This window comes from Thalassophryne amazonica, chromosome 2 (assembly GCF_902500255.1).
Source record: "Thalassophryne amazonica chromosome 2, fThaAma1.1, whole genome shotgun sequence".
NCBI classification, from domain to species: domain Eukaryota; kingdom Metazoa; phylum Chordata; class Actinopteri; order Batrachoidiformes; family Batrachoididae; genus Thalassophryne; species Thalassophryne amazonica.
Genome location: NC_047104.1, coordinates 147,076,418 through 147,101,768, shown reverse-complemented (window position 1 = coordinate 147,101,768; position 25,351 = coordinate 147,076,418). Strand labels below are relative to the sequence as shown.

The following is a 25,351-nucleotide window of genomic DNA, read 5'->3' as shown; positions in this document are numbered from 1 at the left end:
GTGTTGACTCATTTAAACTAACATATTCATCCTGCTGTAACCAGGTTTCTGTAAGGCAGAATAAATCAATATGTTGATCAAGGTCCCTGATGAAGCTGTGTGGTGGACGGAGCGTCGACTGAACCGGACGGCGTCCAGCATCAGATCTCATGGAGACCTGCTGCACTATGCAAAGTAAGACCAGGCTATGATGTCAGATAAACGGAATGGCTTTATTTAACTCTATTCAAAATCATTAATCTTCTCTCAAGTTAATAAATACCAAAGTAAATTACCTGTTAAATTAGGATGAATCTTAATCCTAAAACTCCAGCTACAAAACCAAATTATCTGAACATCATATAATCACTGCTCATTGCACGTCGTCATCATTGAATTTCTCACTGTGATATGTCCTGTTATTTAATGCCTGCCAGAGTTAAATAAATATCTTAAACGTGTGAAGTTGTCTGTGATTTTTGTATGGATTTACCGAGGGTGTGGGATCTGACCTGCGGAGCTTACCCCTTCGAAATTGAGACTGATTTTAATATCTCCTATTGACTGACCCTAAAATCAACGATATTATAACCCTGTTATAGATCATTAAGGCAGCGATAGGTGGTGCCCCCAATCGAGGTAAAATTATCTACAAGTGATAATTTTCAATATTCCAAACACATTATTATATTCATCCTGTGGCTTCCTTTCCTACAAGTGTCTCAGCCATTCATGGTACATGATTGCCAAAGCCTGGTCTAAACCCATCCAAGAAAAAGGAAGTGATTAACAAAAACACTGGTTACACCATGAAGATCCATAAATAATCAATAAATAACACTTAAACATGCACTGACATACAGTATTATGTAGAAAGAAGACTCATAATATCACATGAAAGAAAAGTATAAAAGATTAAAGTGGAGTATAAATATAATATTAATATTAATCAGGTTATTCTCTGTAACATGTAAGCCAGAATATGATTGAAATATTCTTTTAACAACTCATGTAAACACTATAATCTAAATATTGTCTTATTCAGAATAAGGTAAATAACATGATTATAGCTGTCCACGTAAACACAGTCAGTAACTGACATTGCATAAATTGATGAGCTTGAACCAATATTGACAGATGACAGTTTGGGGAGAGGTGGTAAAATATCCCTCTTTCATATATTGGGGACGTGCCGCTCCATTCCCTGTTGCAATTACACGCATTGTGGCAGGATTAGAACTCCAGTCACTGTGTAAACATTCACCCTGTTTGAAATCACATGAGGGTGAAAATTGGTTTGGTGTTATACTGTCATTCCCGCAGGGATGCGACAACATCCTGCTGGCGCTCACATTTCGGTTGCATGAAAGTGAGTAACTGAAAGAGCAATATTATATAATCTTATATATATATATATATATATTTTTTTTTTTTTTTTTTTATTTATTTATTTCCATGTCTTAACTTTGTGCTACTGGAGAAGAGCTGTTCTGCAGGAGGAGTGGGAGGCTAATTGTCAAGAGCAGCACCAAAGGAACTAAACTGAATGCATTCTAATTAGGCCACAATTAGAGCTAACTCTCACAGCTGTAAAAATCCATTAACCTTTAATCATCAGTCCATCACATGCCCTGGGTTGCTGTGCGTGCCTGTGAGTGAGAGAGAGAGATAAGTGAAACATAGGGGTGAAATTTCAGACACCTTCAGTATCCGGTCTGTGTTTGTGATGGGAATTTAATGTGTTGGAAAATGTCACGATCTTGTCCAAACATTTGCATGGGTAAACAGGTCATTATCTCATCATCTCTTCACTTGTCAGTTTGAAAAGTCGCAATAAAAGTGTTACACGTGTGACGAGCTTAATTTTAAATAATGCTGTCTTTATCGGGGGCAGCACGGTGGTTTAGCGGTTAGCACTGTTGCCTCACAGCAAGATGGTGATGGGTTCGATTCCCACCTGTGGGCTTTGTGTTTGGAGTTTGCATGTTCTCCCCGTGTTTGCTTGAGTTCCCTCCTCCCACACCCAAAGACATGCAGGTTAGGTGGATTGGAAGCTTTAAGTCGTCCGTAGGTGTGAATGTGTTTGTTCGTCTGTATGTGGCCCTGCGACAGAATGGCGTCCTGTCCAGGGTGAACCCCACCTCACGGCCCATGACTGCTGGGATAGGTTCCAACTCCATGTGACTCTTAATTTGAGCAACGTCAAGGTCTGTAAACCTTTCCTTGCCAACAAAAGCACCCATTCACTGGCTTCCATAACCCTACCTAACACCCAGTCCATGCAAGCATTGAACAGTGTAGGAGCAAGAGCACACCCCTGGCAAATGTCAGGGGTATGTTGACCCAGTTTGTTGCCAGATTGGGTAAATGTGTGACCATTTGGGCTACTTTTAACAGTATTGAGGGATACATATTTGGTTGTTCATGTGGCTGTAAGGATGATTGGTTTATTATTAATGTGACAGTTGAGGATCTATTTGAAAAGTAAATAAAGTTGTAAGAACAATAGTTTGTTTCAGTTATTAATGTATTGATGTTATTGATGTAGCTCTCATTGATGTAGCTTGCGAGTTTGTGCATAGCTGGAGTAAAACATTTGTATGTATTGGCTGTAATTTCTCATTAGAACACTGTATGTGATGGGTCACCAAAATTTGGTGTAGCAGCAGCTGTCTCAGCACTGGTGGAAGTGACAGCATTAGGCTGAACAGATGGGAAGCTGCTTTCACTCATAGTGTACTTTCACTGTACAAATGGTACAACCTCAAGTCAGAAGAACTCGAGACAGTATGGAAAATGCAAATAAAAACCCTTACATTTACTTTGACTTCTGTTTTGTTGCAGACACTATGAACTTAAGATATTTCATGTTTTGTGTGACCAGTTCAATTTTATTTGTTAATATAAATTAATTCCGGCATTTGCGACCTGGAATATATTCTAAAAAAGTTGGGATGGTGGTAAATAAGGGCTAGTAATGAAGTTTAAAAAAGATGCTGCTTCAGACAGGTGATGGGAAACAGGTGATTGTAATTATGATTTGGTCCAAAAGCAGTGTCCACAAAAGTCTGAGTCTTTGAGGAGCAAATGTTTAAAGCAATGTTCCACAAAGAAACATAGAAACGGTTTTGCTTAATTCTTCCTTGACAGCATATCATATCATCAAATGGCTCAAGGAATCTGGAGGAATTTCAGTGCATAAAGGGCACAAGCCTTAGCTAAACATCTGTGATCTCTGATCCCTCAAACAGTCAAGCACTGCCATTCATCCATAACTTTTATGTTCAAAAAAGAAGCCTTATTTTAAACTTGTCCAAAAGTGTTGTCAACTGCTCTGGGCTCTATGACATCTGGATTGTAATATTACACAGTGGACATGTGTGATGTGGTCAGGCAAATCAGTACTCCAGATCTGGAATCAGTTTTCTTGATCTTTTTTTAAGCTCTGGACCAAACATGAAAAGTGTAATGATCCTGTTTGTGTCTGTCCTTATCCTCTGACTCCCCTTAGTGACTCTTCCTGGTGTTGATATTCTTTGGGGTTCCCTGTGGGTTTTCATGTCTGTGTCTGTCCTTGTCCACTGCGACCCTCTAGTGTTGATCCTGGGTTTGGTTTTATTAATTATTGAAGTTTTATTCCTTCCTGTGTGTAGCTGTTTTTATGATTTCTTGCCTGTTTGCTTAGTTTTTGTGTCTTTGGCTCACTTCCTGTTTTATTTCGACACACCTGTTTCTATTGTGTGGGTTTGTGGCTTTCTTCCTGTGTCTCTTCCCCAGTTGCATGTCATCTCTCTTATTGCCCTCACCTATTTCCCTTTTGCAATCACCTCCCGTGTTCCACTTGTGCTTAGCTTGAATGTTAGTGTTTTCTTGCCTGTTTCTTGCCCATTGTTCTAGCATTTCCTCATGTCTCACTTCACATTGCTGAACCTTATTTCCCATTGTGTTTTGATTTATTTGGACACTTTTGACAGTTGATTGTTTCCCATGTTGACCTCCAGGCAGTCCCCTCAAGGACACCATCACCAGTTTTGGACTGATCACCTGTGTACTGACCTTTGACATTTTGCCAAATTAATTATTAAAGACTGTGTTTTGAACTTTCCTGTGTGATCTCTACATCAGAGTGTAAACTCTAATGTAGAGATCTCATGGATCTCCATCAGAGATCTAACTTTCCATCTGCAAAATATAGTGAGGATCCGCCCCATCCTGTCTATGGCTGATGCTGAGACCCTGATTCATGCTTTTGTTTCTTCTAGACTAGATTATTGTAATGTTCTATTTTCAGGGTTGCCGCAGTCCAGCAGTAGGGGACTTCAGATGGTTCCGAGCGCTACTGCCAGATTGTTGACACGTAGCAGAAGGTCTGAACATATCACACCCATTTTGGCATCCTTGCACTGGCTCCCTGTCTCTGTGAGAGCAGATTTTAAGGTTTTGTTATTGACTTATAAAGTTGTTCATGGACTGGCGCCATCTTATCTGGCTGATCTGGTGGAACTTTACGTGCCGGCCTGGGCTTTGCAGTCACGGGATGCGGAAATTCTCAGTGTCCCCAGGGTGAAGAAGAAGTCAGAAGGTCAAAGAACCTTTTATCATGCACCCACCCTGTGGAACAGTCTTCCTGCGACCGTGAGGCAGTCAGAGTCCATGGACATTTTTAAGTCAAGTCTGAAAACCCATTTTTATTCTCTTTCTTATGAATAGTTTTTATTTTTTATCTGTTTTATTCTTTTACTTCTGCTTTTAATTATGTATTTGAATTTGTTTATTCATTAATAATAATAATAATAATAATAATAATAATAATAAATCATGACTATTCGCCTCAAGGCGCTTCACAAACATCATTTAAAAAGCAAATTAAAATGAATTAAGATTAAAACACAATAAAAAAAATTAAAACATAAGTAAAAGGAATAAAATAAATTAAAAGAATAAAAGAAGACATGCAATCATATAAAATACTAATGATAAAACAGGGAGAACAAGTGTGTCTTCAGCCTGGCTTCAAAAGTCTCCACAGAGTCAGACTGTCATATCAGTGCAGGCAGATCATTCCACAGAGCTGGGGCACGGTGATAGAAAACTCTGTAACCCGCTGACTTTTTCTTCACGCTGGGGACACACAATAGTCCTGCACCCTGTGAACGCAGAGCCCCAGCCGGCTCATTTTTAATTATTTATTTAAATTTGATGTTGTATTGTTTGGTGTAAGGCGCCTTGAGACAGCTTTTGCTGTGATTTGATGCATTTTAAGCTAATTCAATTAAATTGAATTAAATCATCCACCACACATGATACAAAGGACCATCCAGGCTGTTATCAGCAAAGTCATTGTCTGTCATGGTCTGGGGTTGTGTCAATGCCCTTGGCAAAGGTAATTTACACTTCTGTGATGACAGCATTAATGCAGAACAGTACACTGACATTTTAAAGCAATATATATGCTGTCTCTGTGATTACCTCTTTTCCAAAGAGGTCCATGCATTTTTCAACAGCACAATACAAAACCACATTCTGCACACATTACAAAGGCAGAGGTGTGGATGACGAAGGGATTGATACTGGACTAGTTTTCCTACAGTCCTGGCCTGTCCCCATCAGAGAATATGTGGAGAAGTTCGAAACAAAAGTTGCAATGACAACCCATTACTTTTACACGCCTTAAGAGGTGTTTTAAGACATGCTTCTTCACTTGATTCACTTTTTCACTCAATGGCAATATGCATCATTTCCATTTTCTGAGAAGGAATGGCAGCAGGACAAAGTGGTAAATGATTGAGAGTCCCAACTTTTGATCATTGTCATTTCTTTGGTCATTCATTCTTTGCCACTTATCCGGGTCCAGGTTGCGATAGACCAAGCACCTCATTCCACACTTCCCTATCCTCAGCCAAGTCCCTTAACTCTTCCTGGGAGATCCCGAGGACAGCTGGGAAATCCCTCCAGCATGTCGGCAGTCTTCCCCTAAGCCTTCTTCCAGTTGGATGTGTCGGTAAGACCTTCTTATACCCCGGTCACACATAGGCGGAATCATGCAGAATGGAGTCGGAGTTATGAATCGGCGCACATCCGAAAAGTGTCAGATTTCAGTTCCACAATGTTCTGACAGCCATCTACGGAAGTCCACACAGTTGGTCAAAATCAGCCGGCGGCCTCAAGTGTGAAGCACATGTTCATAACTCTCCAGGTGCAGCCGAGATGGGACACCTATCTGATGGAGGTCCATGAGCAGTCTGAGGACCATCTAACCACAATTTACATATTCTGATGGCGGCAAAACAGCATCCAAAATTATTTGAGTGCATACAAGGGAACCTCCAGATGGATCTGACACAGTGCAAAGCCTGCCACTATCTGCACGACAAATCAAATCAATTCAATTTTATTTATATAGCGCCAAATCACAACAAACAGTTGCCCCAAGGCGCTTTATATTGTAAGGCAAGGCCATACAATAATTACGTAAAACCCCAACGGTCAAAATGACCCCCTGTGAGCAAGCACTTGGCTACTGTGGGAAGGAAAAACTCCCTTTTAACAGGAAGAAACCTCCAGCAGAACCAGGCTCAGGGAGGGGCAGTCCTCTGCTGGGACTGGTTGGGGCTGAGGGAGAGAACCAGGAAAAAGACATGCTGTGGAGGGGAGCAGAGATCAATCACTAATGATTAAATGCAGAGTGGTGCATACAGAGCAAAAAGAGAAAGAAACACTCAGTGCATCATGGGAACCCCCCAGCAGTCTAAGTCTATAGCAGCATAACTAAGGGATGGTGTTGTGTGGGCCGCCAGAAGAGGAGGTACTGCTGGCCCACCACCAGAGGGCGCCCTGCCTGAAGTGTGGGCTTCAGGCACGAGAGGGCGCTGCCGCCACGGACACAGCCGGAGGTGACAGCTGTCACTCATTATCTCCTGACAGCTGTCACCCATTCATGCTTCATCATCTCACTCTATAAAACCCGGACGTCATCTCCACCTCATTGCCGAGATATCGTCGAACCGTTCAGGTAGTATTCTCAGCCGTAAAGTAAACTGTGTCAGTCTGAACTCTTTTTGCAGCCGTTTTCCTGTGGTATTCCTTACCGGCATTTGGTGTGATCAGCGACGGCTTCGCTTCACACATCTACCAGATAAGTGAATAGACAGAAGCTGCACGAGTGTGTGTTAGAGGTGGAGGTGGCATTCCCACCGTTGTTGCTACTGGGTGTGCACACACCCATATCTTATTGTCTCTGCTCCCTGCCAGCAGTACCAGATCCGACCTTCGAAGACGGTGGCCACCTGGGGACTCGGGACCTGGCGGCTCCAGTATTCTCCGGGTTCGGTGGCGGAGGAAATCGTGTGGTTCCGGTTCATCTCAGGACAGACGTCTTCTATCCTCGAGCCTGCCCACACGTCACCTTTGTGATTGACTGTCTGTAAAATTTCACATTCCTCTGTGTTGTGCTCATTCACAACAGTAAAGTGTTCATATTTGACTCTTTCATTGTCCGTTCATTTACGCCCCCTGTTGTGGGTCCGTGTCACTACACTTTCACAACAGATGGTTCAGGGTCACCTGATCCAGCCCTAACTATAAGCTTTAGCAAAAAGGAAAGTTTTAAGCCTAATCTTAAAAGTAGAGAGGGTGTCTGTCTCCCTGATCCGAATTGGGAGCTGGTTCCAGAGGAGAGGAGCCTGAAAGCTGAAGGCTCTGCCTCCCATTCTACTCTTACAAACCCTAGGAACTACAAGTAAGCCTGCAGTCTGAGAGCGAAGCGCTCTATTGGGGTGATATGGTACTATGAGGTCCCTAAGATAAGATGGGACCTGATTATTCAAAACCTTATAAGTAAGAAGAAGAATTTTAAATTCTATTCTAGAATTAAAAGGAAGCCAATGAAGAGAGGCCAATATGGGTGAGATATGCTCTCTCCTTCTAGTCCCCGTTAGTACTCTAGCTGCAGCATTTTGAATTAACTGAAGGCTTTTCAGGGAACTTTTAGGACAACCTGATAATAATGAATTACAATAGTCCAGCCTAGAGGAAATAAATGCATTAATTAGTTTTTCAGCATCACTCTGAGACAAGACCTTTCTGATTTTAGAGATATTGCATAAATGCAAAAAAGCAGTCCTACATATTTGTTTAATATGCGCTTTGAATGACATATCCTGATCAAAAATGACTCCAAGATTTCTCACAGTATTACTAGAGGTCAGGGTAATGCCATCCAGAGTAAGGATCTGGTTAGACACCATGTTTCTAAGATTTGTGGGGCCAAGTACAATAACTTCAGTTTTATCTGAGTTTAAAAGCAGGAAATTAGAGGTCATCCATGTCTTTATGTCTGTAAGACAATCCTGCAGTTTAGCTAATTGGTGTGTGTCCTCTGGCTTCATGGATAGATAAAGCTGGGTATCATCTGCGTAACAATGAAAATTTAAGCAATGCCGTCTAATAATACTGCCTAAGGGAAACATGCTTGGTCTTGTTGGATTTGTGAGACTCCACTGAATCTACTGGTACCTTGTTTCCCATGTAACAATAAGAAATACACTCAAAACCTGAATTAATCTTCTTAGTCACATAGCACTACTATTATTCTGAACACTACTGTAAATAAGGGGTTTTTATTGTTGCTGTTTGTTTGGATTGTGTTGGCCTGAAATGCAATTTATTTATTTATTGCTTTTTGCTTTTCCTTGATTTCTGGAAAGATTTAGGTGTTTACTTGTTGATGTAACATGGGAGTTTTAAGGCCTAATTGTTCAGAAGTCTCACTGTAATCTGGCAACACTTCCTTCAGCTTTAGAAAGCCTACAGGTGGCAGCGGAAATGTCATGTGACAGTTGAGTAAATGGCCATTTAAAAGGCTTTCGGGAGCCAAAGGTTTTTCAGACTTTTGTATCTGGCTGCAGTGAGTTCAGTCTTTTCCCTGCCGTGGGAATGAGGAGGTGTTGAAGCGCCTGACATCGACACTGCCGCATTTCCGACTCTGCTGTCTATTCACTCCAGCTTCTTCTCAACTGCAGCTGCAATTGCTGCTTGCAGAGCACATTTAGTGAAAGCAAGGAAAGAAGTTTTAATTTTCATTTAGTCTCAAAGTCAGGGTTTCCCAGCAGTGCTGAGGCAGTAATGGCAGCACTTTTTCACACCGGTGTGGTCTGAGGCCACTGAAACTAAATGACAAACAGATGCTGGGTAATGAGTTGAGGAACACAGATTTCTGCTGTTGCACTGGAAAATATAAATGATAGAAAGAGGGAGATAGATACATAGATTAATTTGATTTGTATGTTCTCATATCAGGGCATCCACAGAGTATCACTTGGCCCATTTTGGGTGCTATCTTGAGGGTCTATAGCACAGGGTGTGTATTTCCTAAATATGATTTCTTTTGTTTTATGCCACATGCCCTTCCTGGGGCAATGCCAGATGTATGTGGTGAATGGGGCTTAGGCTGTGTTGAACCAGGAACCTTCTGTTCTGGAAGGAAATGGTGTATAATGCACAACATAAGGGTGGTGATATTTGTCAGAGCTTCCATTGCTTTGTACAGAGCAGATTTTCTAAGCACTAAGAGCCCCATCACACTATGTTCAAGGCTCATATAACTAAAGCCCCATTTACACATAGACAGTAAGAGCTCCCGGAAGCGTCCCGGAAGAGTTTTTGGCCGTCTTAAGGATCAAACGCCGTTGTTAACTCCGGCACTAGGGGGCGTGGCTTAGTTCAAGCTTTACCGGGAATTGTCGAAAAAAATTATTCAACATGTCGAATAATTCCGGGAGCGCTCCCGGAGAATTCGCGTGACGACTTAGACAACGCAAACAACGGTGTTTGATACTTTTTAATCGCCGTTTCATCCTGCCCCTTCCTGTAGTGCCGCAGTTTACACCGCCGTAATTGGCGACCAGCGTTGTATCCCTAATCAACAGCGTGTAAAACAGCGATAGAGCCCACATCGGCATCCTCAAAGGTGTTTTAACCGGTGACAGAGGCAGACAAAATGGCGGCGCTAGTGGACAGTACGCCGTTCTAAACGCCACCTCCCGGTTAACGGCGTTCCAAATGGCCGATAGGCGGCGGTCAATATAAAAACGCTAACGTGCTGCATGCAGGCCTCTCACTCACGGCCAGCTCCATATATTTTTGCAGAGAAGCTCCAGTATGCCTCCTAAAAGAAAATTGGCAGCGGCAAGAACTTACCAAGAGGTCTGGTTCAGAAGCAGAGGGTAGCCCTGTGGTGGAGACGAGCAACACGTTGAGGAGGGGAAAAGGAAAGGAGAAGAAAAGGCTGAGGATGAGCTCCCTCCCCCTGCAGTGACAGCTGCTTCAGCCTATTATACTCTGGAGGCGGTGCCTATATGCAAAAGTTCCTGGAGTAACGCAGGATTTGCCTGGATAAAACCAGCGGTACACAGGGCATTATCGGTGGCAGCAGAACACCGCCATTCTCACGCGCATCTTAACCTGCGATTGTAAAGGACAGAACTGGGTATTAAGCCCCATTGCCTGACGTGTGCTGGATGCTACGGCGTCAAAACGCCACTTTATTCAGCGGATTTAGGTGGCGTTTTATCCGCGTATTTGCAGCTAGTACGGCGCTCAAAATGCCGGTGAAATGCTCCACCCCTTTCCACCGCGAAAACAGCCAGAACTACCGCGAACTTCGGTCTACGTACTAATCCTGTGAGTGGCATTTATTTTTTAATTAACCAGGGTTATTTAACCACGGGGTTCTGCATTGCGTCCCCTTTAATTTAATATTCATATCACCCCAGTGATATTCACTAATTATACAGCTGGTTTTTATTTTATTTTCTTCCACATCAGTGGCGCAGTGTGGTGCAGCTGCTCACACTGTGTTCCTGCTCACACAACACCGTCACGTGCACGACACTGTCCCACTGGATCATGCTTGCCTACCCATCGGCTCAGTGTTTTCATGGTTTGCTCATATGAGCTGTTCCACCGTGAGTCGCCCTGATTTGTACTTATTCGTACTGTGTGAGAAGGAGCCCTTAGGTCTGCATTTAGATGGTCTAAAGTACAAACTGTTTCTTGTGACAGTAACTCATAGAACAGTGGTTCCCAAAGTGGGCCATGCTCCCCCCTGGGGGGCGCGGCACCATTGCAGGGGGGGCGTGACAAGGCTAAGTACAAACAATATACTTTGTGCTGGACAGCTAGCAAACCATGGCAAACGTCAGCGGACCTCCAGGGAAACGTAAGGGCAACAATGACACCGCAACAAACAATACTAAAGCAAAGTCAAAAAAATATGATGATTCATATCTCGCCCTCGGCTTCACCTGTACAACGGTGGGTAATGAAGAGAGACCACAGTGTTTGCTGTGCCTCAAAGTGCTAGCGTCGGACAGCATGAAGCCAAACAAGCTAAAGCGCCACTTAGAGACCTTACATCCTGCACACACAAACAGAAGCCTGTGGAGTTCTTCAGGAAGAAACTTCTCAGCTGTTGTGCACAACAGAATAGGTTTACAAACGCAGCGATTTCTACATCAAATGCACAACTTGCCTCTTATAAAGTAGCCTACAGAGTTTTAAAATGTAAAAAAAAACCACACACCATCGCTGAGAAATTAATATTGCTTGCAGCTATTGATATGGTTTCCACGATGATTGATGAAACAACTGCCAATAAACTAAAGACTATCCCTCTATCAAACAATACCACTGCAAGGCACAACTATGACGTCAAAAGATATGGAGGAGCAGCTCAATGACAAGTTACGAGACAACCGTTTTGCTCTGCAGGTGGATGAACCCACGGATAGCAACAAGGACTGTTTATTAATAACATATGTCAGATTCATCGATAGTGAGGATTTGCTTTTCTGTAAACCTGTAAAAAACAGGGCCACTGCAGATGAGTTGTTTAATATCATTGACACTTACTTGAAAGATGCTGATTAAAAATGGGAGGACTGTACAGATGGCGCTCAAGCAATGGCTGCGGAGACGGGGAGGGCTGCAGGTGCTCATCAAGCACATCTCCCTTGGCGTGTAGTGGACACACTGCATGATACACCAAGAGGCGCTCACTTCCAAACAGCTGAGTCCTGAATGATGTTATGACCGACGTTATTGCCACAGTAAACTTCATCAAAACACAACTTGCAAAAGCCCGGATTTTCTCTGCATTGTGTGAGGAGATGGGGTCCGACCACGCAGCTGTACTGTTCCACAGCGAGTCTCGGTGGCAGGTTTTGTCCAGGATGTTTGAATTGCGGGATGAGATCAAAATCTTCCTGGAGGAGGAGGGTAGTGAGCTTGCCCACAAGTTTAAAGATAACTTCCTCATGAAGCCTGCATACCTGAGTGACATGTTTCAAAAACTTAATGAACTTAATCTGCAGATGCAGGGCACTAAGACACACCTCCCACAGCTGGCAGATAAAATCACATCATTCACAAGAAAATTAGGGATGTGGGAGCAGCGAGTTATGGGGGGAATATAGACTCATGTGAAAGCTTGAAGTCATTCACTGATTCGAACAAGCTGCAGAACACAGTGATCCCATGTATGAAAAATCACATCTCTGCCCTTAAAACACATTTCCAAAAGTATTTTTCCAGTGCAAGATTCATCAAAATTTGACTGGATCAGATATACCTTCAGTACAACTCCACCTGATGACTTTAGCACAGCAGAGGAAGAACAGTTCATTGATGTCACCTCAGATTCAAGGACGCGACTGGAGTTCAAGTCCAAGATATTGTCTGCATTTTGGGTTGGAGTGGAGAAGGAGTACCCACTGCTGGGCAGGAAAGCCTTGACTACACTCCTCCCTTTTGCCACATCCTACCTGTGTGAGTTTTTCTGCTGTTGCCTCCATCAAGACAAAGTACAGATCAAAACTTGACATTGAAAATGAACTGAGGGTCGCTGTCTCACAGCTGCACCCAAGACTGGGGAAGATCTGTGACACAAAACAAGCCTTATTGCAGGGCTGGAAGAAAACATATTCAAGATATTCAATGTTTTATTCACAGGGAATTCTTCATCCTCAGACATTCAGAATAAAAAAAAAAAAAACACAGTTAAAAGCTGTGGTTGTTATTATTTCTACAAAAGTTCAAAGTTTCATTGAGGTTTATTCTATAAACAATAGCAGTTTGTGACTGAGTGTGTTTGTCGTACATTTACATGTTGATGCGTACGGTCAGGGGTAGGGGGAGCCTGTAACAATTTTGATTGGCCAAAGGGGGGCCTGGCAGAAAAAGTTTGGGAACCACTGTCATAGACAAACATGCTCATGCTTGAATAGATGAGTGCAAGTACATTTCATTACATTGTACTGTACTCTACTTGTTGTTGGATACTAAGGTGATGGCAGTTTTTAAATGTTTGAATGACAATTTTTAATTGTTGGATTTGCAACTTCAATTAATTCCTCTAATGAAATTCACTCTAAATTTTGAGCTGCAGTCAGTCGAGGATCTTGTTATCCTTTTCATCAGGCAGCATGGGGTGCTCCCAGCTAAATTTGCCATGCTGAACCAGAATACCCATGGACCATCCTCTGGCTGCAGCTATCCTGAGCTTGCAGCAACGAAGCCCACAGACTGCACTGAGTGGGGTCTGTCATAGTTGAAGATTCTGGTATTAAATTGAGGATTTCTTGTCATTTCTTTTTTAAATTTAGGATCATGTGTCCCTCTTCAAATTTTACAAGTCTTCACTTATTCCTAATGCAAGGAGCCGTCAGTTGCCGTGGTCGTCCTGGATCAGATCTTCAGGATGGGCATCACTGAGAGATGGTTCATTTCCCTTTGAAATCCTACACTGACAACTACATGCCTGTTCCAGATGACCAACTGCTCATATCATCAGTGGTGATAGCATGAGGTTTGAGGTTTGAGGTCATCTCAGGTAATAGTTTTGGGGTGATATCTGGTTCAGTTTGTAATATGGATTAGTGGTTAGCACTGTTGCTTCACAGTAAGAAGGTCGTGGGATCGATTCCCATCTGTGGCCTTTCTGTGTGGAGTTTGCCTGTTTTACTTGTGTTTGCTTGGGCTGCCTCCTGTTGCTCCAGTTTCCTCCCATATCTAAAGACATGCAGGTTAGGTGAATTGGAAACTTCAAAATTTGTCCAAGTCTCCCTTGTGAAAAAGATCTCGATCTCAATGAGACTAACCTGGTTAAATAAAGGTTAAAATTAAAAGCTTGTTCTTTGCTTGATGGGCATTTACCTTCTGTACACACTATAATCAGTCATGGCAGAGTTAATGATATTAAGCCCTGGTCCCCCCAAATAATGAAGGATGAAGAATGAGGTTTTTTTTCTTTTTTTTTGCTACAAGAGGATTTATTCAACTATCGTGGGAGAATGGTGCCTCTGAGAGGCTCTTAGTGGCAGTATATTTAGTTAAAGAGGTTCATCTCTGAGCATGGCGGTAATTTCAAGATGTTCAAAATTTAGCAAGAACAGCGTGGGGCAGTTTGTGTATAAGATACTACGTCGACTAATTATAGAGGCGTGTGTGTGGTGTGGACAAGGCTGCTAAAAGCCTATTATCCTAGTGCCTGGTATCTACGCTGGACCTGAGAGGCTATTTTTGGAGCGGCTGCCCTCTTGCACACACAATTCCACCTGCTTTGTGCACCAGACGCTGTACAGAAAATAATTATTTTGTAGCGGATTAATCATTTTCTGTCAAAGCTTGGATGCTGAAAACACCTCTAATCACTTCTAGAATCACAGAACACTGTTTCATCTGAACACTTGTTTTTCACTCTCTCCTGCTCCATGACGAACGTATTTTGGAACAACTTAAAGGTAACTGTTTTTAATGTTTTTATAGCTTGGTAAAACAGTTGCATGTTAATTCCTAGGTGTAAAAGTATGTCTTTGATAGATTGAATATCTTGTTAATGGATCAGATTGAGCTGATCAGATTGAGCCACTGTGTGTGCGCACACTGACACAATGACTTGTGCACAAAATGAGCATTTTGCCACCACGCCAGCTCGCAAAAGAGTGATTTTGCAGTCAATAATGGATGAACACAAAGTTGAAAGTGGAATCACAGTGTCAAAGTGGCTGTGTGTTTAAAACCGCTGAAGAAATGACACCAGTGAAGCTGCGAGAAGGAGCGCAGAGCTGTCCAGGAACACACAGCAAGAGCGCAAAAGAGCAATTTTGCAGACATTACACAAAGTTAAAAGTTGGATTGTGGTGACTGTAAGCCGTGGAAGAAATGAAGAAATCTTTTTTTTTTTTGGAAGTGATCCACAGTTGCAGCAGCGGATGTATATAATTAAACCAACCACCTCATTCTGGTTTCTTTTTTTTGGTCACAGACAGCTCGATGAATGCACAGAACTGCTGTATTTGACTCTGGAACACAGGTGAACCGCAGCCTGGTGGACACCAGCCAGTGTTGTGCCAAAGTAGTCATCCCTGTCTGAATTTGTATCCATGAGCGCGCACTCACTCAATGCAGTGTATTTTTTTGGACTGCATTTAAAAAATGTGACATCTTGAATGGATGCTGTGAATTGAAAACCCACACTTTAAAGGGACCTAGTTTGGGAGGGCTGGAGGTTTGCCAAACCCATGCCTAAATGTGCACCAGTGTCGCGTTACATGGTGCTACATGGATCATATGTGGCTTGACGTGGATCATATGCGGTGACACGAGCCACTCGAGGCTGGACAGGGCTCAAATGACAGGTTGGTCGTGGCTCACTTGAGGCTGATATCTGGCACATGTGAGGTACAGAAAGGCACCTTAGTAGTGGATATATGATAGCTTAAAACATGGATCATCCTTCAAATAATCACCGACACTTCCATGTGTGGCTCATTATTCATGACTTATTATTCAGTGGGACCAAGGCTTTGGGTGCAGGGATTTCAATAAAATGTGGCCAGGTTTGGAGATATTGTTGGGGAGTGTTGAAAGCCTGGGAAACATATCATCTCTGGACTAATTTTCTGCCCACATGAGGAAGAGTGAAGGTTGTAGCTGTATTTATGCATTTCAGGAATGGGTTTTAAATTACCCCATTGTGGACACAATTTCATTAGTAATTTGGCAGTTTGTGCATAAACATGAAACTGTATAAAACATGCACATACTGTAGCAGCCAAACTGTGCCAGGGCTAATGTTTTAAAATCTAATACTATGACAAATGTGCAGAGTGAGTGGTGGGATGGGAAAACAGGATGTGATAGATTGCCACATTGTGTTATTCCTCATGAGTCACATTCTCATCCCTGCATAAAAATAGCACAAATTCCACACTGTTTTCATTTTCTTTTTATTCTTACCAGAACACAAATTCAGCAATACCCCTCCAGAAGTAACATCATTAATTTACAGAAAACTAGAATGAGACTATTTACCTGACAAATCCATTAAGCCCCTTCCTATTGGTTTTCTTACTATCAGGACACTATCAACACAATTACCATTGGTAAATGACCTGATATTGAACCTTTTTTTAATTGCTCTTCTTTGCTAATTTAAATTTATAATTGTGAGGTAGTCTGCTATGAATATTGATGCTGTGGGATTAATATCTGTGATGCTGTGATATCAAGTCCTCAGCATTGACAGATCATGGAGTTAAGTTGTATAAGGCATGCTGTTTCAGTGGACAGTTTTATGGACAATCTAAATGTAGCACTATTATGTTTGAGGGTTTACGGGTTCTTTGTTATTAATGAAGGATTATTGTTGCATCTGCAGCTGTAACTGTTCATTCTCCCTAACTCTGCTCCATCTCTTACTCTGTGAGTGTTTGATGGTCCTTGATGTGTTGCAGGTGTGCGGCAGCCTGGGGCCTGAGTCACCAACACAACCTCATCAGCTTGATTGGTGATCTACTTATGCTCAGCTCCATCATCACTCCTCTGCCACATTGAGCTTCTCACTGTTGTCAGTGCTCTTGAAAGCCTGTTTCGATTTTGTAACCAGCCTCAGACTGTTTGTGATACAGTTATCTCTTTGCTTCAGTTTTGCAATACTGACTCCAGCCTCCATGGCAACCACCTGCCACCACTGTATCCAACCTGTATTGCCTCATTGTCCTTGACCAGTACCAAAATGGCTTTGGAACACCTTTCCTGCCGGCTCACAGTTATGGGGCATAAGTGATGTCTAAAAGTAAGTTAGCATCATGTGCTGGGGGTTTGGAGGGGTACTGTTGGTGCTTGCTCCAGAGAACTCTCTTTGGGGTTATGAGTTCTGCAAGGTGTAGTGGTTGGGAGTTTGTATCGTGTCTTATGCTCATAGGGCAGCTTCACTGCCACATATGGGGGGTTGGTTGCACAATTTCATTTCATTGTATGGCTGGTCGACAGCCCCCATGGCTAATTCTCGCCTCGTGGCAGTGCAGCATAATGGCCTGGCACATGTCCTGCCCTGTGGGGGAAGATGCTCTGTGGTGGTTGCTGGGGCTGCAGGGTTGCATCTCACTCAGGGGCTGTGTGTCACAGATGCAACTCCTCATCAACATTGATATTATCACACATCTATCCTCATCTTTCACACATTGGACATAGATTCACAGCTTTCTCACACACATTCATTTATCTTATATCTTCTCAACAGACACATTAACCCCTAAGAAGAAGGAAGTCCTATATAGGCCCTGAGGCATGTTGGTGGCAGTGCTTATCTCTTAATTCTGACGCGTGAAGTTAATGAGAGTGTATGACCCCCCCGACTAACACAGGTTACTTCACCCAGCCAAGGCCAGTATACATTTGCAGATGGGTGGACTGAGACAATGTGGATTGAGTGTCTTGTCTGAAGAATTAGATGTTACACAATCAGGATATGAACACTGGTCTACATATTGGCAGGCCCGCTCCTTATCTACTGAGCTACCTGCTCCAGCACCTATAAAATCATGCATGTTTCTGGGATTGCAGCTACTGTACTTATTCTGACTTCCTCCATGAGGAAACACAGTGTGTTTTCTGCTTATTAGTTTCTTCTCACTCTTCACAGTCCTTGTTGGTGTCTTTGTTGTTGACACAAATTCATCCATGTTGCGTCTTGATGTTGTTTTGTGTCACCCCCTTAATTCTTGGGAATTGAAAAGAGAGCAGCAAATCAGTGCTGGAATATTAAAAAAAAAAAAAAAAAAAGAATTCCGTCACTCATACTAGAGTGATATATACAGACAAGTGGTTAAAATAAAGCTTGCATGACTTTTAAGACACAACAAAAAATTCAACAAATCTCATAGGAAATCTCGAGACTGTTCTGTTGGTATGTGCTAGTTTTATACAAATCTCCCTGGCCCTTTATCAGGGTGTTTGGGTTACATCATCGGTGCCTTCAAAACCACTATGACGTGTCATGTCGGATTAGCCAAGTACACTTCATTATGAAGTCCTTATATCTTGGAACTCTGGACCTGCATTCAACACAGACATTTTAAGAACATCATTTCAAGTACCTTTAACACCATTACAGTATCCACTGCAGTCTTCCAGTAGTCCAGACAGTTTAATAAGTATTACTTTATGTCAGCAACACGTTACTGCACAAGTTATTGCTAATGTTGGGAGCCTATGCTAATTCATTGGCTCCCTGTTAATTCCAGAAAAGAATTTAAAATTCTTCTTCTTACTTATAAGGTTTGAATCTTTGAATCTTATCTTAAGGACCTCATAGTACCATAGCACCCCAATAGAGCGCTTCGCTCTCAGACTGCAGGCTTACTTGTAGTTCCTAGGGTTTGTAAGAGTAGAATGGGTGGCAGAGCCTTTAGCTTTCAGGCTCCTCTCCTGTGGAACCAGCTCCCAATTCGGATTAGGGAGACAGACACCCTCTCTACTTTTAAGATTAGGCTTAAAACTTTCCTTTTTGCTAAAGCTTATAGTTAGGGCTGGATCAGGTGACCCTGAACCATCCCTTAGTTATGCTGCTATAGACTTAGACTGTTGGGGGGTTCCCATGATGCAGTTTCTTTTTATTCACCTCTTTTGCTCTGTATGCACCACTCTGCATTTAATCATTAGTGATTGATCTCTGCTCTCTTCCACAGCACGTCTTTTTCCTGGTTCTCTCCCTCAGCCCCAACCAGTCCCAACAGAAGACTGCCCCTCCCTGAGCCTGGTTCTGCTGGAGGTTTATTCCTGTTAAAAGGGAGTTTTCCTTCCCACTGTCACCAAGTGCTTGCTCATAGGGGGCCGTTTTGACCGTTGGGGTTTTTCTGTAATTATTGTATGGCTTTTGCCTTGCAATATAAAGCGCCTTGGGGCGATTGTTTGTTGTGATTTGGCGCTATATAAATAAAATTGATTTGATTTAATGCACAATGACAATAGTGTTACCTTCTCTCTGTGACTTTAATGGTAATTGGCAAACCTGTTGATGCAATTCCACCAACAACTAGGCAGGAGTGTACCAGAGCAGACTGACAACTGTTACAATAATTTGTATAGCACCTTTCAAGATAAAATCACAAAGTGCTTTGCAGTAATTTGTGATACACAGAAATTGAAAACAGCAGAAACATAAAACCAGTTAAAAGCAAGCCTGTACAAATGGGTCTTGAGCTTCTCCATAAAAGTTCCAACAGAGTCCACAGAACATAGGTGCAGTGGCAGTGCATTCCACAGTTTGGGAGCCACAACCTCAAATGCACAGTCTCCTTTGGTGTTCAACATTGACCTTGGTACAACCAACAGGTTCTGGTCCAAGGACCTCAGAGACCTGAACGAGAACCAATCCTGTCCAAAATGTTATTTAAGTAAAACTAAGTATTAGCACCAAAATATTAAAGTATTGAAGATAAATATATTCATTATGTAGGATGTCCCATTTCAGAATAATATATTATTACCTCTGCCAATGAAAATGGAGGAGGCAATGTTTTCGTCCGTTTGTCTGTTTGTGAAGAGCCTGGAGCCCACAATTTTTCATATACAAGGTCTACGAGAAAAGTATCCAACCTTCTTATTTTTTTAAAAAACCATATGGATTTGAATCACGTGTGATTGCGTCAGAAAAGCTTGAACCCTCATGCGCATGCGTGAGTTTTTTCATGCCTGTCGGTTGCGTCATTCGCCTGTGAGCAGGCTTTGAGTGAGGTGTGGTCCACCCCTCTCAACTATTTTTTATTGCGAATAAATGTCTGAACAATTTGGAGCTTTGCTGCATCAGTTTTTTTCCAGAAACTGTGAGAGACCTCCAGGTGGACACCGTTCGAAAAATTTATATGGCTTTCAGGGACGATTTTATGGGGATTAAACAGATTATGGAGTGTTACTGCCACTTTAAGGACAGCCCACAACTCCGGCCCACAAGAGCGCGGCGCACTCCCAGCCCCCATCGACAGGCTGACACCCCGCTGGAACAAACAAATAATTTCCAACGTGAAAGCTTTGTTGATCCGGGACCTCGTCTGACTTTCACAAAAAGGTAGAAGATGTGGACATCAGCATTTTTTAGGCACATTCCACCGTTACAGGAGTTTTTTTCATGGAAAAAGAAGTGGAGGGACGCGCCACGGAGCCGGTCATTACGTGGCACAAAACCACCTCTGTGTTGGTCTCACAGGACGGCTTTCAGGTGGATTTCAGACGGATTCCGGTTGCTTTCCAGTTGTGTGAATATCCGATTGTGATTGTGCATGAGCTGGACATGCCCAAACATGTCCTGTGAGGCTTCATGACGGCATTTCTTTGCGCCATGCAGCTCCGCCGCGACGAGCGGAACTCCGCCGCACGTCTGTCTTAATGTGCCGAAAAAGTGCTGATGTCCACGTCTTTTTGCAATTCCTGTGCTAGTCAGATGACATACCGGATCAAGACAGCGTCCAGTTTAAAAATGAACAGCACATTCCACTGTTACAGGAGTTTTTGTCATGGAAAGAGAAGCGGCTCCACCGTGCGATTTATAAAAAATCACCCTGGTGTTTGAATATAGGGGAACATATCTTTTGTTTAATTAAAATGTTATTGTGATTGTTAAACCCAGTTTTAATTTAATCTTACTTGCTCTATGTATTTATCATCTACATAACAAGTTAAAACAATGATTGCAAACACATGAAATAAATGTAGCAAGAAACAAACATGAATGGCAAAAGAAAAGGAAAATAATTGCAACAGAATACTGTATCCCCTCAGTCAGAGTCCTCCAGCAAACCTGCCTCTTCACCAATGGGCAGGAATGATGGTGTGCGTGGTACTGCCAGTGATGTGGACATCAGGCAGGAGGTCTGGCAGGGCGTGTGTGGCAGCAGCTATCATCAGGTGCTGGTCTGGAAGGAGACATCAGTCCACTGCCCGTGCTGTGACGTCCCAGGATGGTGGAAAGTGGTGACATGTTGCTACACAGAGCTCTGTCTGGTGTAATGGCGCTGCCTGCACCTGTGTGTGCGACCCTTGCAGGTATTGGTACTAGCCCCCATAAGTCTGTGAAAGGGAGAATTATAGCAACACGTTGTTACAGTGAATATTGTTATTATCATGTCAATTGTCATATTACTGTATCTTCATATGTTACATAATAAAACACAATTTTAGCTACTATATCAGCGGTGTCCAAACTATTCCAGAAAGGGCAGAGAGGGTGCAGGTTTTCTATGCAGCCACTGACTCCAGCAGGTGATTACACTGATGAACATCATTTTGAGCAGGTGGGATGAGTTCATTGTATGCATTGGACTGTACCGGCACTGAGCTGGACTGATCAGCTGGGACATCTTTGAACTTGAAGGGCTCCACATAGCCCAAGATACCCCTGCTGATGGTGAACCAGGAGGACTCGGGTACATGGCTAGGCTCCGTCTCCAAGTACCGTCAGAGCTCCCTGATCCTCCATCCATGTGAGACCTGTGACGGCAGAGCTACACACTGGACCATAATCCCTGGCCTGCCACAATATCTGTTTGAAATTGAAAGCAATATGAAAACATTTTGTTTGATGTTGATTTTATGTCATGAAGCATCTAAGGAGGTGAACACCTCTTTATTGGTACTGTATTTGTACCATTAAGAGGTGTTTACCTCTTCTTAATGGTACCTCCTCTGGACCATCCCCACATATTCAGTTACTCTGAGTCCAGAACACTTGCAAAGCTGTGCACAAGCTAAAATCATATAAACAAACATCAACAAACATTCCTGTTGGCCTCAGCGCCTCGGGGCAGGCTTGAGGCATTTAATGCTCACAAACACTGTGTTTGCTTTCAGATGTGCCGATGAAAAACAACAATCTCTCGAGTGAATTTCATCAGTTATCCTGTTTTAAACACGATCAAAACATCCCAAACGTTTCAATGAGAGCTGATGGGGTAGGAAACACAACTGTACATCAGGATGAAGTGACACCACTTTTGCTTCTGTGATGTTTATCCACAGCTTAATTACCTTCTACATGGGGGAAATTTTAATCCTCATGAAACAATACCGAATAAATAAATGATAATATGAGGTGGAACTTTGATATTTGACAGTTTCTTTATGCAGTATACTGAAAAATATCTCCAAGGCAACATTCTAATGTTATGTTTTTGGACACTATTACATATTTAAAAGAAATGTGTTTTGTTTCCAAATAAAAGTTACATTTTTTTGGCTTCTGTCATTTGCTCAGTGTCACCACAGTGTTGAGCCGTATGTTGATTTGACATGTTTTATGCCAAACACCCCATGTGACACAACTTACTGTCATGGCGGGCGGCTGCCCGACACCAGGAGCAGGTGGACCCATGGTACAAACTCCCAAACCAGGCTTTGTGGTATAAGAAGTCGTCATGTTTATTACAGGCTGAGGTTCGGCACACAGGTGATCAGATAACGGAGCAGAGGTACAAGCAGGGCGAGGCATAAACTTAGTCATTTCCAGGCAGGGGTCTAGGGCACGAGCAAACACAGGCATGTAGGCTGAGGCAAAAGGCGCTGTCAAGAAACTCAGAGCAAAAAACTGGTACACGGCGAGACTAAACAGGGCAAAGAACAAGAAGGCTGGAGAATGTGCTGGAAGCGACAACAATCTGGCGAGGGACTGTGAGACTGTGAGGGTTTATATGCATGTGGACTAATTAGGAACAGGTGGTGTTAACAAGGTGCATGTGAGAGGAAGGATCCAGAAAGGGGGCGTGGCTAATGAACAAAGATACTATGTTGTGCAAGACAGTGAGGGAAGAGAACACATGGTGGAGAGAAGAAAAGACAAAGATGTGTGAGCAGGTGTCAAGAATGTGACTAAATGAAATCACAAAGCAGACTGGGACAAAGTGTGAGAGGAGGGCACAGAACTAGTGGAGTGACCTGACAACACAGATGGAGATGGAAGAAGGATGAAAACAGAGCAGGTGCAGCGTGTGGAGTAAAATAGAACTCAGAGGGGTGTGTGAAAAACCAGGGAACTATGGCAGAACATAATACAACTGGAAGCAGGCATGAACATGAGAACTAAACTAAACATGAACTGGCAGCACAGACTAGAACGAGAGACATGGAGCAAAATACTAAAATGACATTAAACACAAACTGACTTAAGAGAACAAGGCAGTAAGACAAAACATAAGAAAAAAGCAGTGACCAAACAATAACCAGAACAAATCCTAACACAACAGTGCATCAAATATAATAACCAAGAGGAACAAGTGATAACTTAATAAACAATGACTGAAAACAACTAGAACAGAATGGACGGCAAAAGTATAAAGTAACAAAGAAAACAAAGTGACAAATCAAAACAGAAAATAACCATATTGTAGTGGGATGAAAGTCCCGGGTCCCAATTGAAAAGACGTTCCCGCTAGCTTGGCTAATGGGCAGTTCCCCTTTGGCTGACCTGGTAGAAGAACAGTCTTTTGGTGCGAGCCGCGTGGGTTCGATTCCCCACCGTCGTCCCGGCTATGAAGGTCCTGCTGCTTCAATCTGAAGAAAACAAAATAACTAGTGAATCATAACCACAACAAAGTGACAAGAAAAACATGACAGAATAATTCCTGATGAAAATAAATATTAATACATCAAAGCTGAAAAGAACAACAGAAAGAGGAAAAACTAGAGTAAACCCCCAGATCTGTCCGAAACCATGACACTTACAAGTGTGCCACACTGCACTTTAGTGAGTACGTTTACATGCCATTAATATTCGGGTTAAGGTCAATATTCCGGTTTCTGAATCATTAGGAATAACCCATTTACATGCTTAAGCAGACAGAGTTACTCCTGTATACATGGTCATTGGTATCATTTGGAATATCCCCATCTAAATAGTGAAGCACGTCTTCCACGGGGTGCTTGATTTGGTCTGGTGTTCGTGCAAATCCTGTTTCATGTAATCCTGCTTTGTGTAAAACCCCTCACTACACACTTTATACACTTTTCTCAAACAGGCATTAACATTTTCTCACTTTTCTCTCCTGTGTAAACACTCTTTTTTCTTCTGGGCGAGAAGATTATAAATAGACACACGTAGAACACAATGCGCGTGCTCTCTCTTCGCTCACTGCCTCCGGGGGTACGGATGCGGGACCCACAAAGAATCCAAGTCATGGCCACGGAGCTCTGTGGCTGTGGTTTACCGAGACCCTGCGGCGCTGTGGATTTTTTCCGCAAGAAATCTATCCTTGCAGGCTGCCTCTGCATCAAAACAGCGAGCGTAGTCTCTGGACCTGTTGCCACAGTTGGCACAGCAGAGAGGGGGGGTGTGAGTGGCCTGCTGCGGCGTTTACCAACGTTTACCGGCACTTAGTGCTATGTGACTAAAAAGATTAATCCAGATTTTGAGTATATTTCGTATTGTTACATGGGAAACAAGGTGCCAGTAGATTCAGTAGATTCTCACAAATCCAACAAGACGAAGCATTCATGATATGCACAGTTAAGGCTATGAAATTGGGCTATTAGTAAAAAAAAATAGAAAAGGGGGTGTTCACAATAATAGTAGTGTGGCATTCAGTCAGTGAGTTCATCAATTTTGTGGAACAAACAGGTTTGAATCAGGTGTCTCCTATGTAAGGATGAAGCCAGCACCTGTTGAACATGCTTTATAACCAGAATGGCCAAGAATAACCAGAATGGCAAAGGCTCACCCATTGATCAGCTCCAGGATGATCAAAGACAGTCTGGAGTTACCTGTAAGTGCTGTGACAGTTAGAAGACGCCTGTGTGAAGCTAATTTATTTGCAAGAATCCCCTGCAAAGTCCCTCTGTTAAATAAAAGACATGCAGAAGAGGTTACAATTTGCCAAAGAACACATCAACTGGCCTAAAGAGAAATGGAGGAATATTTTGTGGACTGATGAGGGTAAAATTGTTCTTTTTGGGTCCAAGGACCACAGACAGTTTGTGAGATGACCCCCAAACTCTGAATTCAAGCCACAGTTCACAGTGAAGACAGTGAAGCATGGCGGTGCAACCA

General features: G+C 42.7%; 1 long non-coding RNA gene across 1 annotated transcript; it reads right to left on the bottom strand.

The window, feature by feature from the left end:
• Positions 1 to 5,326: 5,326 nt before the first annotated feature.
• On the bottom strand, positions 5,327 to 24,415 carry LOC117503174. The gene is made up of 3 exons (XR_004558507.1): positions 24,403 to 24,415; positions 6,340 to 6,342; positions 5,327 to 5,407 (listed from the first exon to the last, which is right to left on the bottom strand). It is a non-coding gene; the product is annotated as an uncharacterized LOC117503174 (long non-coding RNA).
• Between the last annotated feature and the right edge of the window lie 936 nt (positions 24,416 to 25,351).